Source organism: Nyctereutes procyonoides, unplaced genomic scaffold, assembly GCF_905146905.1.
Source record: "Nyctereutes procyonoides isolate TBG_1078 unplaced genomic scaffold, NYPRO_anot_genome, whole genome shotgun sequence".
Lineage (NCBI taxonomy): Eukaryota > Metazoa > Chordata > Mammalia > Carnivora > Canidae > Nyctereutes > Nyctereutes procyonoides.
In genome coordinates this window covers 36,551,031-36,565,280 of record NW_026575043.1, presented here as the reverse complement: position 1 = coordinate 36,565,280, position 14,250 = coordinate 36,551,031, and positions in this window count along the sequence as shown.

Here is a 14,250-nt window from a genome sequence, read left to right as displayed (position 1 = left end):
CTCCCTCTGCCTTTGTCTCTGCCTTTCTCTCTGTGTCTCACATAAATAAATAAATAAATAAATAAATAAATAAATAAATAAATAAATAAAATTTTAAAAATAAAAAAGAAAAGATATGGTTTGGGGAAGAATGCTTGGATGGCTCACTTGGCAGAGCATACAAATCTTAATCTAGGGTTTGTGAGTTCAAGCCCTATGTTGAATGTAAAGATCACTAAAAATAAAAATCTTTAAAAAAAAGATATTGTTCATTTTTTACATTTTTCCTGAAGATTTAGGCCTCCATGAGGCATAACAGATCCCTAGAGCCACTGATAATGGTTGTGTTAGCAGGAAAGCGGGGTCCTCATCACTTTGTAGACTCTGGGGAAGTCCAAGCCTAGGTATGACTTCCTTTAATAATCTTTTAGAAACTTCTAAAGTCTTTTCTGTCCTAATGGAGAAGGCCTCTACCCACCCTGTAAATGTATCCACATAAACCTTACCCCAGACAGGGTGGCATCTGAGTTAAGTCAACCTGCCAATCTTCCCCAAGGTAAGTGTCTCCAAGTTGAACTGGCTTAATGAAGGTGGGGGAGGCATAGGATGGGTCCGTGGGTCTTTTCTGACACAAAGCTCATATGCTCTGGTAACTTCTCTTACCGTTTTGGTTAGATTCTTCTCTCTGAATATTTGCTGTACTGGATTTGCCATAGTATCTCTACCAAAGTGGGTGGAGTCAGGTATTTGCTTAATCATCTTCCACTGTAGTGCCTCAGGGAGTATATATATATATATATATATATATATATATATATATATATATTATTTCATTTATACCATCCTTTGAGTCGACCTCACATCCCTTTTGTGAGGCCCACTGAGCCTCAGAGGAAGTATAATTTGGACTTCTTGGAGGAGAGCTTCTGGAATCAGAGCTAAAACCTGTGTAGCCAGCCCTTCATCTTTCACTGCCACTTTCACTAATGTGTCAGCAAAGTCATTTCCTTGATTTGTCATGGTTTGGTTTGTTTGGTTCCTTCCACAAGATACAACTGCCACCTCCCGAGGTATGTATGTCTCTTACAATGTTAAAATTTCCTCTTTGTGTTGTTTATAGGAGAAAAATTTGAATTTAATAGTCTTCATCTCTTCCAGATGGCTGCATGGGTATGAAATATTAAGAAGCCACATTTAGGGGCACCAAGGTGGCTCAGCTATTGAGCGTCTGCCTTCAGCTCAGGGCATGATCCCAGGATCCGGGATCAAGTCCCACATGAGTCTCCTTGCAGAAAGCTTGCTTGCTTCTCCCTCTACCTCTATCTCTGCCTCTCTCTCTGTGTGTCTCTCATGAATAAATAAATAAAATCTTAAAAAAAAAAAAAACGAAGCCACTTTTTTTTTTTTAAGGTTTTATTAATTTACTTATGAGAGACACAGAGAGAGAGAGAGGCAGAGGGAGAAGCAGGCTCCATGCAGGGAGCCCAACGCAGGCCTCGATCCCAGGTCTCCAGGATCATGTCCTGGGCTGAAGGCAGGCACCAAACCGTGGAGCCACCCAGGGATCCCCGGAAGCCACATTTAGAATCAGTATATATTTTTCACTTTAACCTTTTACCTAATTATAGTGCTCAGATGACGCAGTCAGTTCGGGGTTTTGTGCAAAGGATGGGGAGGCAAAGGTCTTACCCCAGTTAGGCTGAGGCTGTAGGGTGACAATAGCATATTTGGCTTTTCTGGTTCCCTTGAGCATAAAGCTACTTACGTCTATAAACCATTCAGCCTCTGGATTGGGCAGAAGTTTGTCTTTAAAGTCAGACCTACCTAAATACACTTGTTCTATTGTGTCTACACAGAAGTAGATCAGAAGCTCCTTATTGCCTTCATCAGATCATCAAGTAGCCGGGTTTAAAGCTCGACACACGTTGGTATCTCAATAATCTCCCTCCTGTTGGACCACTGGTGTTCTTTGGCCTCTAAAACCCCTTGCACTTGATGTGGAGTCATGACATCCAGGTGTTGTCCTAGGGTAAATTTGCTAGCTTCTCCAACTAGTGGGGCAGTTGCGAGCACTGCTCATAAGCATCCTAGCCACCCTTCCGCAACCAGGTCTGATTGGAGAAGTAGGCTGCTGGCCTAGGAACTGGCCCAAGTTTTTGAGTTAGGACTCCCAGGGCTATTCTTATCCTTTCCGACTCCTATAGAGTGAAGGGTTTTTCCAGGTTTGGGAGTCCTAAGGCAGGAGCAGTGTTCAGTTTTTCTTTTAGACCTTTGAAAGCTTGGTGGCAATCATCATCCTATTCCAGGCATTCTAAATCATTTCCTTGTAATGCTTTATAAAGGAGTTTGGCCATAATACGAAACCCTGGAATCCAAATGTGACAAAAACCTACCAGGCCTAAGAAAGTTCTATTGTTGTTATTGTTGTTGTTGTTGTTGTTGTTGTTGTTGTTGTTTTGTCTAAGAAAGTTCTTGAGCAGCCTGGGTGGCTCAGTGGTTTAGCCCTGCCTTCGGCCCAGGGTGTGATCCTAGGGACCCAGGATCGAGTCCCACATTGGGCTCCCTGCATCGGGCCTGCTTCTCCTTCTGCCTGTGTCTCTGCCTCTGTCTTTGTGTCTCTCATGAATAAATAAATAAAAACTTAAAAAAAAATAAAAAAAAGAAAGTCATTAACTGCCTTTTCGTTTGTGGTGTTAAAATATTCAGGGGTTGCCTGGGTGGCACAGTTGGTTAAATAACCGACTCTTGGTTTTGGCTCAGGTCGTGATCAAATTCCACATCAGGCTCCCTGCTCTGCAGAGAGCCTGCTTCTCCCTCTCTCTCTATCTGCAGCTCCCCCTGCTTGCTCTCTCTCTCTCTCTGCCAAATAAATTAACATCTTAAAAAATTTTTTGCATTGAAAACGTTTTTCTTAATTAGAGGCTGAATGCCTTTGTGGCCCCTGGTCCTATGGAATATTACCTTTTCTTTTTTTTAAGATTTTATTTATTTATTCATGAGAGAGACAGAGGCAGAGACTCAGGCAGAGGGAGAAGCAGGCTCCCCACAGGGAGCCTGATGTGGGACTTGATCCCAGAACCCCAGGATCATGACCTGAGCCAAAGGCAGATGCTCAACCACTGAGCCACCCAGGCATCCCCATACATACAATTTTCTGATTGCAGTATGGCATGGTATATTGTCTGGCCCATAAATGTTACTTCTCATTTTGCCTGGCTAGGCCCATTACCATTTTAAACTCTGTTTTCCCTCCGTTTGGGCCCATCAGTCCTATTTGCACAGTAGTCCGTAGTTTAGCGAGTCAGTTCCTCCCTGGTAAGAGAGTAGGGCATTCAGGCCTCAGGAGAAAGCTACATGAGAGCGAGAGTGAACCCATGCCACAAGTAAATTGTCTCACCTGTGGCCTTCCATCTATTCCAGTAGCAGAACAGGAGTGCTGGGATAGAAGCCCATCATGCTGAGGGTAAATGGCTCCTGTGTCCAATAAAAATTCAATTTCCTTACCCGCCACATCAAGGATCACCTGAGGCTCCTGGTGTGTTATGTTGAGATGTCCAGGAGGAGCCATAGGAGAGCTCAGGCCCCTGTGGTCCTCCTTAACCTCGGCCAGCAAAGGTTTCCAGGCTGGACCCACCTTCCTTTGAAATCAGGGACAATACTGTCTCCAATGGCCCTCCATCGTGCAGAATGCACCTTGATGAGGGCCCAGCCTTTTGCGAGCCAGGGGCTGTAGTCTGGCTTTGCCAGACTCTGGCCTCGCAGGCTTCTGTATTAGGTGGTGCTGGGGTGGCAGGGTGCCCAATGCCATGGCTCAAAGTTGGGCATGCCATTTATTTTGGACAAACTTGTCCTCCTTCTCTGCCCTGCCCTACCTATTATTATTTTTTTTTTTAAGATTTATTTATGTTTGAGAGAGAGAGACAGGACAAGCAGGAGGGGCAGAGGGAGAGGGAGAGAGAGAATCTCAAGCAGGCTCCTCAATGAGTGAGGAGCCTCACGCAGGGCTCGACACCTGGATCAGGACCTGAGCCAAAGTTAGGAGTCAGAGACTTAACCGACTTGGCCACCCAGGCACCCCTGCCCAGTCTCTATTACTAAATATAGCCAAAGCCTTATCCAACAATTGTTTCATAGGGGCTTGGGGCCCATAGCTGCCTTCTGTCATTTTCTCCTGATACCTGCTGCAGATTGTAGGATAAAATGCATGGCCAACAGTGACTGCCCTTCTGGAGAATCAGGGTCTGCATTAGTGCATTAATGGAAAGCCTCCACTAATCTACCCTGAAAGAGAGCTAGGTTTTCTTTTCTTTTTTTTTAATTAAGATTTTATTTATTTTATTTGAGAGACAGAGCAGGAGTAGGGGGGTGGGAGGGGGAGAGGGAGAGGGAGAAGGACCAGCAGGTACCCCTCTAAGCAGGGAGCCTCACACAGGGCTCAAACCCAAGACCCCAAGATTGTGACCTGAACTGAAGGCAGATGCTTAACTGACTGAGCCACCCAGGTTCCCCAAGAGATAGGTTTTCATCTTTTCCTTGAGTTACTCCCCTTCATCATAATTAATGGCTTGACTATGTATGCATTGTTTCCTTCCCTCCTCTATGGTACAGGAAATAAGACAGTAATATCTGTAGGTTTCATCAAATCAGCACAAATGTCAAAGTCATTTCAAGGATGTAAATCTGCCGATTTAGGAGCCTGGACCATATAAACTTCACATGGTCCTTTTAATCTGGGGTCCCCATGCAGGACCACAAAGGCCAACACATAAGGTGCTTCATTCCATTTTTCTTGCCTCTTACAAGATAAATCAGGCTGTATCATAATTCAAAGAACCACTTGTGGCCAGATTTCTTGGTTCCCCAAGGGATTTGGGGACCAAACCTCATTATTTACCTTTTTAAAGATTTATTTGTTTGTTTATTTATTTATTTATTTATTTATTTATTTATTTATGAGAGAGAGAGAGAGAGAGAGAGCAGAGACACAGGAGGAGGGAGAAGCAGGCTCCATGCTGGGAGCCCGACGTGGGACTCCATCCCAGGACTCCAGGATCACGCCCTGGGCCAAAGGCAGGCGCTAAACTGCTGAGCCACCCAGGGATCCCCTCATTATTTTTTTTAAAGGATTCATTTATTTATTCACGAGAGACACAGAGAGAGAGAGAGAGAGGCAGAGACAGACAGAGGGAGAAGCAAGCTTCCCACAAGGAGCCTGATGTGGGACTCGATCCCAGATCCTGGGATCACACCCTGAGCCAAAGGCAGACGCTCAACTGTGGAGCCACCCAGGCGTCCCCCAAACCTCATTATAATAGAATATTAGCATTTTTTTTTTTGTCTCTCGACTTACCCAGCTTAAACTGTGCCCAATTATGTAGCAAACATTTTAATGAGAAATCTTGGAATGCTCACTGTTGGCCCCCATGTAGGACTGAAAGCAGGGAGTCTGGTTGAGCAAAGGGATAAGATTCTAAGGAAATATTGCTTGGAACACCAGAGATTCAAGACATTGGCTACAGGGGATATGACTTCCAAAATATATTGGAATTTGGCCAAGAAAGATTTCCTGAGACATCTTTGGTGCAAAATACTTGCTTTTGAAGCAAGGTTTCCAGGACCTTGAGGGGTTTAGCTCCTATTAGGAAAAGGTCATTTATTACTCTCTAATAAAACCTTAGTCATGGGACCTTTTAGATATATACTGGGTTGTCATATGCTTGGGGGATGATTGCCAACATATATTTGGGGAGGTAGAGCTAAAGGAAGTTTCCAAAGATATATTTATATGTTTAAACATTTATATGTTTAGGGACACCTGGGTGGCTCTGTGGTTAAGTGTCTGCCTTCAGCCCAGGGAATGATCCTGGAGTCCGGGGACTGAGTCCCACATCAGGCTCCCTGCATGGAGCCTGCTTCTCCCTCTGCCTGTGTCTCTGCCTCTCTCTCTGTGTGTCTCTCATGAATAAATAAATAAAATCTTAAAAAAAAAAAAAAAGCCTTCTTTAGTCTTATAGATTCACCACTGCAGTCTCTGCCTGAGTACCACCTGGTGTTCTCTGTGTGTCTTCACCTCATCCTTTCTCCCTCTTCACCTGTTTTCTTTTTTTTTTTTTTAAGATTTTATTTATTTATTCATAGAGATGCAGAGAGAGAGAGAGAGAGAGAGGCAGAGACACAGGCAGAGGGAGAAGCAGGCTCCATGCAGGGAGCCCGACGTAGGACTCGATCCCGGGACTCCAGGATCATGCCCTGGGCTGCAGGCGGCGCTAAACCGCTGCGCCACCGGGGCTGCCCTCACCTGTTTTCATGAGGACGCCAGTCACACTGGGTTGAAGCCCACCCTATTCCAGTATGATCACACCTTAACCGATTACATCTGTGATGATTCTTCTTCCAAATAAATTCACATTCAGAAGTACTGGGAGTTAGGACTTCAACATATCCTTTTGGGGGGACACAATTCAATGCCTTACACACAACAAATCTCAAGCAGGATCAAAATGAATAAATCCACACGTAGACATATTGTATTGAAACTGTAGGGGCGCCTGGGTGGCTCAGTGGTTGAGCGCCTGCCTTCGGCTCAAGTCATGATCCCAGGGTCCTGGGATGGATTCCCCATAGGGAGCCTCCTTCTCCCTCTGCATACGTCTCCACCTCTCTCTTTGTGCCTCTCATGAATAAATAAATAAAGTAAAAAAAAAAAAAACCTGTAGAATACTAAGGACAAAGATTTGGAGAGAGAAGAAGAAGGGCAAAAATGCTGAGAACGAGGAAAACTAACTTCTCACAAGCACCACAGGAATCCAGAAGAGAGAGGAACCTATCTTTAAATGCTGCAAGAGGGACACCTGGCTGGCTCAGTGGGTAGAGCCGGCAACTCTTGTAAAGGTTGAGCCTCACGTTTGGTGTAGAGATTATTTAAAAATAAAATCCTTATTAAAGGGCCTGGATGATGCAGTCAGTTAAGCGCTTAAGCGTCTGACTTCTGGTTTCAGCTCTGGTGGTGATCTTAGGGTCTGGGGATCAAGCCCCATGTCAGTCTCCACACTCAGCACTGAGTTGGTTTGAGATTCTCTGGCTCTGCCCTTCCCCCTACTTGCACTCTCTTTTTCTCTCAAATAAAATAAATTTTAAAATTAAAAATAAAATAAATAAAATAAAATCCTTAAAATGCTGCAAGAAAGCAACTGTCAATCTGGAATTACAGAATCTCTTAAAAATGAGGGCAAGAGGTACCTGGGTGGCTCAGTGGTTGAGCGTCTAGAATCAAAATCTGAGATCCAGTGCCCTTTCCCAAAACTCAACTGTGTGGTCAGAAGGTGAAGATTTCCTTATAGCTGAGGATATTTTTTAAAAAATGAAACACTCATTGTGCAAGTAATTAGATTAAGAACTATTCTAAAATGTATTTTGAGGGGCTCCTGGCTGGCTCAGTCAGATGAGCATGCAACTCTTAATCTCAGGGTCGTGAGTTCATGCCCCATGTGGGGTGTAAAGATTACCTATATAAATAAAAACCTTTTAAAAATAAAGTGTATTTTGAGCAGCAGCAGCAATATTAATGCAAGTTTGTAACATTATGAACAAGATACTTCCTTTACTATGAAAAATACAAACACAAAAGCAGATATTTATAAAATACATATGTATTTATATACGTATATATTGTTGATACAAAATGAACAAAGCTTTCAGAATCTCTAAAAGAAAGAGGTTTATTTGAGCCCAAGGGAGGATAGTTGCCCAGGATACACAATCTTCACAAATAAGGGAGTACTCCAGGGAAGAAACACTTGGTGTAAGGTTATACCAGATTTTTTACATAAAACGTTACAAATCAGACAAAAGACATTTCAGAAAGTTATAAACTTGTCTTAAGCTTTATGCGTAAGGCTGCATGATTTCAGTCTCATGGGAATTTAAGGGGGTTTTATTCCTTAAGTCTGAAATGGGTTTGTTTTTTTTTTTAAGATTTATTTATGTATTTTAGAGAGAGAGAGAGCCCACAGCGGGGGATGAGGGGTAAGGGGTGGGCGGAGGAAGAGAAGCAGACTCCCTCTGAGTTGGGAGCCGGATGTGGGACTTGATCCCATGGCCGCTGAGATCATGAGATCATGACCTGAGCTGAAATCAAGAGTCAGATCCTCAACCAACTGAGCCACCCAGGTGCCCCCAAAATGTTTTGGGGTGGCGTTTTTTTGGTTTGGTTTGGTTCTTTGTCAGCAAAGCAGATGTATAAGGTATACTCAGGACAGACATAGAGCCCATGCTTTGAAATCTGGTCAGGTCATTCAGACCTTGCTTCTCTGAGGCCCCAGGCATAGGGCCCACAAACATTAAAAGGACTGAGTCAGGGCAGTCCCAGTGGCGCAGCGGTTTAGCGCCTTCAGTCCAGGGTGTGATCCTGGAGATCCGGGATCTAGTCCCACGTCAGGCTCTCTGCATGGAGCTTGTTTCTCCCTCTGCCTGTGTGTATCTGCGTCTCTCTCTCTGTGTGTGTGTCTCTATGAATAAATAACTTTTAAAAAATCTTTAAAAAAAAAAGGACTGAATCTGAGCTAAATATATATTACTTTTTTAAAAATTTTATTTATTTGGGATCCCTGGGTGGCGCAGCGGTTTGGCGCCTGCCTTTGGCCCAGGGCGCGATCCTGGAGACCCGGTATCGAATCCCACGTCGGGCTCCCAGTGCATGGAGCCTGCTTCTCCCTCTGCCTATGTCTCTGCCCCTCTCTCTCTCTGTGACTATCATAAATAAATAAAAATTTTAAAAAAATTTATTTATTTATTCATGAGAAACACAGAAAGAGAGAGGCAGAGACACAGGCAGAGGGAGAAGCAGGCTCCCACAAGATCCCCATGTGGGACTCAATCCTGAACCCTAGGATCATGCCCTGAGCCAAAGGCAGGTGCTCAACCGCTGAGCCACCCAGGGGTCCCAAGATTTTCTATATACTCACAACATTGAAGGCTATAGGGAATCAATTTAGTGCCAGTAGACATATTAACAGAACAGTAGAGCGTAGGGACGCCTGGGTGACTCAGGTCATGATCCTTGGGGTCCTGGGATCGAGTCCTGCATTGGGCTCCCTCCAGGGAACCTGCTTCTCTCTCTGCCTATGTCTCTGCCTCTCTCTCTCTGTGTCTCTCATGAATAAATAAATAAAATCTTTTAAAAAAAAAAAGGACAGTAGAGTGTAAACTGGGAAAAGAATGAACTATTAAATAAATGATGCTGGAACAGTCTACCCATATGCAATTCAGATAAAATTGGATCCTTATTTCATACATAAAAATTAATCTGCCATGGAGACAGGATAGTCAGAGGCAACGATATGAAGAAAGACTCAGAGTCTCACTGAATTTTTAAATTTTTTTTAAAAAAGATTTTATTTATTTATTCATGACAATACACAGAGAGGAGAAAGAGAGACAGAGAGGCAGAGACACAGGCAGAGGGAGAAGCAGGGCTCCATGCCCTGGGCTGTAGGTGGCACTAAACCACTGAGCCACCAGGGCTGCCCTCTCACTGAATTTTAATCTGCGGGACAGGGGGACCAAGAACACTCGGAGTTGGATCCCAAGGCTTTGTCTCCTCCAGATTTTATTAAGAGATCTAGCATGTTAGCTATAGAAATGATTAATTTTGGGAAACAGAAAAACATGTTTACTTCAAAGGGTAAAAGAATAGACTATTAGTTCAAGGAGAGGGAATGGAGGTGGGCAGGAGGTGGGGGTGACTGGGTGACAGGCACTGAGGGGGGCACTTGACGGGATGAGCACTGGGTGTTATTCTATATGTTGGCAAATTGAACACCAATAAAAAATAAATTTATTTAAAAAAAAAACAAAAGGATAGGGAGTGGTGGAGCTCTATCTGGAGAACAATGTGGTCAAGAATCAGTGTGCGCACCCAGGAGCTCATGTATCCCTAGAGTGCCGAGGACTAGGAGATTCAATTCTCAGATAAGTTCCACAGCTGGCTCCCCACATTAATCCAAGTGGATTAAATATCTACATGTGAAAAACTTTCAGTAGAAACTACAAAATATTTTTATGACCTTGAGGGTAGGGGCAGACTTCTTAAGTAAGACACAAAATGCCCAGGTTGCTGAGTCCTGGGATCGAATCCCGCATCCAGCTCCCTGCGGGGATCCTGCTTCTCCCTTGGCTTATTTCTCTGCCTCACTCTGTGTCCCTCATGAATAAATAAAATCTTTAAAAAAAAAAAAAGGCAACATACAGCATAGGAGAAGATATTTGCAGATGGCATATCTGATAAAGGGTTAGTATCCAAAATCTATAAAGAACCTATCAAGATAACTCAACACTCAAAAAACAATCCAGTTAAGAAATGGGCAGAAGACATGAATAGACATTTTCCCAAAGAAAACATCTAGATGGCTAACAGATACAGGAAAAGATGTTCAACATCACTCATCATCAGGTAAATGCAAATCAAAACCTGTCAGAGTGGCTAAAATTAACACAGGACATAACAGATGTTGAGAAGAATGTGGAGAAAGGAAAACCTCTTGCACCATTCGTTGGTGGCAATGCAAACTGGCACAGCCATTCTGGAGGTCAGTATGGAGAGTCCTCAAAAAGTTAAAAATAGAACTACCCAATGATCCAGCAATTGCACCACCAGGTATTTACCCAAAAGACACAAAAATACAGATTCTGGGACGCCTGGGTGGCTCAGAGGTTGAGCGTCTGCCTTTGGCTCAGGGTATGAATCTGGAGTCGCAGGATCGAGTCCCACATCGGGCTTCCTGCATGGAGCCGGCTTCTCCCTCTGCCTTTGTCTCTGCCTCTGTCTCTGTGTCTCTCATAAATAAATAAAATCTTTAAAAAATACAGATTCAAAAGGATACATGTACCCCGATGCTTATAGCAGCATTATCAACAGTAGTGAAACTATGGAAAAAGTCCAACTGTCTCCACAGATTGATGAATGGATAAAGAAGATATGAGGGATAGATAGATAGATATCAGATATATATATATATATCCAAGTTGGGTGTAGAGATTACTTAATAAAATCTGTAATAAAATTTATTTATTTATTAAAAAAATAAATTTATTTTTTAAGTAATCTGTACACCCAACACAGGGCTCAAACTCACAACCCCAATGTTCAAGAGTCGCACTCTCCCGACTGAGCCAGCCAGGTGCCCCCCCCCCAAAATTTTAAAAAACATATAAAAATTTCTGCCAATTGAAACCAGGGATACAAGCCCTCAGCAGGCCCCACAATTAGATATATGGCCCCTAGCTACCTTTGATCAGAGTTAAGTAGCCCTTAGTTACAGTTTAAAGAAACCTGTAAAGTTGCCTCAGGAAATAACATAAAGTTGCTTCTGAGAAATGTGTGGGATGCTCTTCCACCTGACGTGACAAACTTAACGCACCGCGTGTGCAAAAAATAGTAATTGTTTGCAGCTTAGTAATAGTCACAGGATGTGGAACTTCTGCTTTTGTACTCTAAAGATGACTGATGCAATCTGGCAAGAATGTTTCCAGTCCCAGGCCCCTGAACCTGAGGACCACCTCACCACAGTTACACCAAAACCAGACGAGGTGACGCCAGGAGTGACAAAACAATTAAGGAAAGAAATATTACAGCTGCCTTAATCCCTAACTGAATGACCTCAAGATCTTTATTGTGAATTTTCACCCTTTTATTTTTTTTTAAGGATTTTATTTCTTTATTCATGAGAGACACAGAGAGGCAGAGACATAGGCAGAGGGAGAAGCAGGCTCCCCAAGGAGCCTGATGGGAGACTCGATCCCAGGACCCCGGGATCATGCCCTGAGCGGAAGGCAGACGCTCAACCACCGAACCACCCAGGCGTCCCAATTTTTGCCCTTTTAAAGCCCCCACTCGGCTGCAGCTGGCTGGCTCAGTCAGTAGAGCAGGCAACTCTTCATCTCAGGGGGGTGAGTTCTGGGCCACACCCTGAGCATGGTTCCCATTTAAAAATAAATACTTTAAAAAAAATAAAAATAAAAATAAATACTTAAAAAAAAAAAAGAAAAGGAAAGAGAACCCTCTGCTTGTAAACCCTCAGGGAGTTGGGGTCTTTAGAGCCTTAGCTCCCTGTTCTCGGGTTAGCAATAATCCAATAAACAGCTTTTTTTAATTCGTTTCTTGCAAACACTCGGTGGGGCCCTTGCTGGCTTTGGTGCTCGTTGGGTGGATGAACTCTCCTTCCGTTAGGTTATGCAGTCACTAAGAAAAAAAAGCACGACTCCATAGAAAAATGGACTAAAGATATGAATAGGCAGTTCACAGATGGTGAGAACCAAGTAGCAAAAACACATTAAAAGAACCTAAAACTGGGGCGCCTGGGTGGCTCAGCTGGTTAAGTGTCTGCCTTCAGCTCAGGCCATGATCCCAGGGTTCTGGGATCGAGCCTCATATCAGGCTCCTTGCTCAGTGCAGAGTCTGCTTCTCCCTCTCCCTCTGTTGTTCGCCCTGCTTGTGCTCTCTGGCTCTTTCTCCTTCTCTCTCAAATAAATAAATAAAATCTTAAAAAAAAAAAAAGAACCCAAAACTTATTAAACATAGAAAAATGAAAATTAAAGTTATAATCAATTATTAATATCACTCCACACCACACCCATTAGGTTAGTATATTTAAGATATGTTCAGGGTCTTGTGATAGCAAAAGCTTTGAAATACTCTAAATGCTCATGAGCAAGAAATGAGAACATGGTGCAGAGTGAAAATGAGCAGATTTGAAGCTGTGCCCCTTGAGGTTAATGAGGTTGAGATTAATGGCAAATTTCTTTTTGACAATGATTTTTCATTTATTTATTTATTTTTATATTTTTTTTAATTGGAGTTCGATTTCCCAACATATAGCCTAACAGCCAGTGCTCATCCCGTCAGGGGTAACGGCAAATTTCAATTTGATTTGATTTTTAAGTAACCTCCACATCCAACGTGGGGCTAGAATGCAAAACCCTGAGATCAAGGGTCATCTGCGGTGCCAGCTGAGCCAGTCAGGCTGCCCTGAAACTAGTAGAAAACTTAAAGCTGGGATCCCTGGGTGGCGCAGCGGTTTGGCGCCTGCCTTTGGCCCGGGGTGTGATCCTGGAGACCCGGGATCGAACCCACGTCAGGCTCCCGGTGCATGGAACCTGCTTCTCCCTCTGCCTGTGTCTCTGCCTCTCTCTCTCTCTCTCTGTGACTATCATAAATAAATAAAAGTTTTTTTTTTTTTAAAAAAAAAAAAGAAAACTTAAAGCTTGTTTTTCAGAGACCTGCTTCTCTCTGGTCAGCCTGTGAACAAGCAAGGCCCTGCAGTCTTCACCCGGCCTGAGAACTCGTTCAGTTACACCTGCTCTCAGAAGATGCCCACTGCCCTCTCCTTGACCTATAGGTCACCATCTGGTGTCAGAGGCCTCATTTGGCCTCATTCTAATGTCAAGTCTCCACCCCAAGGTGATGTCATCTAGATTGGCTCAATGGGCAGCTCCCTCCTTCCTCATGAAGTCACACATTCCCCCGCCCTTTTCATCCATATGTGTGTGAGTCCAACCCCCGTGATTATAGAACCCTGTTCTCAACTCAGGCGCGGAGACAGATTTTTGAACCAGCCTCCTGTCCCCTCGCTTGGCCGCATTGCAACAAAGCTTTTTCTCTGCAAAAGCCTGGTGCTACGGTGTCTGGCTTTCCGTTGCACGCCAGCAAATAAGCTCTTTCCGGCTCAGTAACAAATTTGGCGACGGCAAAGGGGCTCTAAATCCTACTGGACACCGTTGCCGGTGGCTCTTTTGCCCCGTGTGGGGGACTGGGTTCCGAACTCTCTCTGCACGGGCGGAATCAACCTTCGGTGCTTTCTTTGGAGCAGAGAAACTTGTTTGGGGTTCGGAAGACATCCTTTGGGTGAGTAATCATGGCACAGATGACTGACTGCTGGTAATTGGGGTCCGACCTCAGCGGAAAGGGCTTGGATGGGGAATTTCCCTTTGGGGGAAAGGAAAACAGGGCTTACACTCCTAGAGGTTCTCTTGGCTCTTTGGATTTCTTGGGAAACTTGTCTGTGCAAGAGTGACTCTGTGTGACCTGCTGAGAATTACTGCAAATACGAAGCTAGAATGGGAAATGAGAATTCCATCCCAAAGTGTAGCCCCTTGGGCTGCGTCCTTCGGAACTGGGCCGTGCTCACCAACAAATTCATGACAAAGAAAAAGATGATATCTTTCTGTAATACTGTGTGGCCGCAATATTCCCTGGATTCGGGAGAACGGTGGCCC